The sequence below is a fragment of the Cervus canadensis genome, chromosome 11 (assembly GCF_019320065.1).
Source record: "Cervus canadensis isolate Bull #8, Minnesota chromosome 11, ASM1932006v1, whole genome shotgun sequence".
NCBI lineage: Eukaryota > Metazoa > Chordata > Mammalia > Artiodactyla > Cervidae > Cervus > Cervus canadensis.
Genome location: NC_057396.1, coordinates 21977197 through 21979687, shown reverse-complemented (window position 1 = coordinate 21979687; position 2491 = coordinate 21977197).

Sequence of the window (2491 nt, the reverse complement as noted above, 5' to 3'; positions counted from 1 at the left end):
AAACAAAAGCCTCCTCTGTCTGGGAAGAGATGGAAGGCAGTGAGGCAGGGAACACTAGCAAAGGATAGTGGGAAAGACGGGACAGGGAAATAGACAACGGCCAACAAGGAGAGAGGGATGGCTGGCTAGACAGATGGAGTCCCAAGGTAGGCAGAAAAAATACAATTAGGAAAATGCTTGCCTGACAACTTGAAAAACACAACAAATATGTATTGAGTCTACAGCTCCAAGAGAAACTCTGGGGGAAGGACCGGAATGTATGTTAGTGTTTGTTCTCTAGTGTTTACAGCAAAATATGATTATTGACAACTTTCCAAGAAGAAATACAAGAAAATAGGGTGTATCTAGATATTTGTGTGTGTTTGGATGTAGGTAAGCTGTTTCTATGCCCTGTGTAATTACAGGAAATAAGACTGAAGAAGGCCTCAAGCAATAAAGGTTCATTATTTAAAATTCTCTTACAAAGGGATTCGGCTTCGTGGCAAACATCAAATTAAGAGCGTTATGATTCCACCCAAGCCAGCTCTCTCAGGTAGCTACCAAGAAGTTCACAGGGAGGCTTTGATTTGAGGAAGAAAAATAACTACTAATAGCAATAACAATACCAATGATAAAAGCAGTTTTGACAACTATGTGTAGGAAAGAAGTTTGGGTGTGTCTACCAACACGAGGAATGGACTAGAAGCAAATAGATCTAAAGGTTGTTTTTCAAGAAACCGAATTGCCAAAAAAATCCATGAACCTAGCCTAATAAAGGCCTTGGAAGTTTAGACCTTAAAATCACACTCAGTACCCCTGACCTGTACTGCTGGTGCTGGTGATGAAAGCGGTGCTGTCCTAAGGGAGGCCCACCTCCCAGGACCACTTGAGATGGGCCAGGACAGGTAACAGTCAAGAAATGATTCCTTAGAGGCTGGAACCAGGGCTTTCTGAGAACATCGGATAAGGCAACCCCTCCCAGACTAGAGATTCAGAACATCCCCCACTGCTGGGGCCGGGGTCCTTCACAGATACCTGTGTACAGGGCCTCCACCATCTCTGCAGTCTTGAGACTTGGATGAGCCCCTTGCCTTCCATTGCAGAAGGGGATTTTTATTATAAAGCGGGCTGTAGGGGATTAGATGGTTTCTTCCCAAAATTCATGTTCACTGTAACCTCAGCATATGACTTTAGTTGGAAATGCGGTCTTAAATGTGGTTAAGATAAGGATGGTGATGAGTTTATATTGGATTTGGGGTGGTAGCTCAGCTGGCAAAGAATCCCCCTGTAATGCAGGAGACACCAGTTTGATTCCTGGGTCAGGAAGATCTCCTGGAGAAGGAATGGGCTGCCCATTCCAGTATTCTTGTGCTTCCTTGGTGGCTCAGCTGGTAAAGAATCCACCTGCAATGCAGGAGACCTGGGTTTCATCCCTGGGTTGGGACGATCCCCTGGAGAAGGGAATGGCAACCCATTCCAGTATTCTGGCCTGGAGAATTCCATGGACTATTGTCCATGGGGTCGCAAAGAGTCGGACATGACTGAGTGACTTTCACTTTCCAAATCCAATGAGAGTGTCCTTAAAAGAAACAGAAACAAAACAGACCCACAGGGGAAAAGGTCATGTACAGATGAGTCAGGGATGCTGCCACAAGCCAGGGAATGTCAGGCGCCTCAGGAGCTACAATAGACAAAAAAAAAAAAAATTCTTTCCTGGAGTCTTAAGAGGGAATGTGGCCATCTGACACCTTGGTCTTGGATTTCTCTCCTCCACAACTGTGGGAAAACTAGTTTCTCTTGGTTAGTTGTGGTGATGTGTCATGAGAGCTTTAGGAAACTTCAATAGGGGATACTGCCTTTAAAATCCTCTTCCCAACAGTAATACAAATAACTCCTACCCACGAGATTGTTAGACATCAGTCATCTGGCCATACCTAACTGCAGGGGAACTATAACCTTAATTTAAACCAAGAAGAGGAGAAAAGCGATTACTGCATAGCATGGGCAGTTGTCATTTATTTTAGCCATGCACCCGTGGATGTGGGTGGGATACACGTAACTCGCTTTTAGTTCACAGAGCTGATGGTGAAGACTGAACATCAAGCAGAGACCCCACAATTTGAAATGGATACAATGATAGGATATAATTCGGGGTTATTTCTCTTTGGGAATGTTTTACGTGTGGGAAGAAGAGTGTAAAGAGACTAGAAGGGCAATTGCAGAAGGAATCTCTAGCTTTTCACCAAAACTCACTCTCCTCCCTCTGAACGTAGCTGAAAGGCATTTTCCTGTTTCCCTTGCCCTTAGATGTAGCCATGTGACAGAATACAATCCAATGGAATGAAAGTAAGAAAGATACATATCATTACTGGGCCAAGGTGTTTAAAAAGCAGGAAAACTCCCTTCAGACTCTGTCTTCCCTTCTTCTAAAGATGAAGATGATGACAAGACCTCCAAGGATGGCAGAACCACAGGATTGTAGAGAAGAGCCACCTGCCAACCACAATCACCT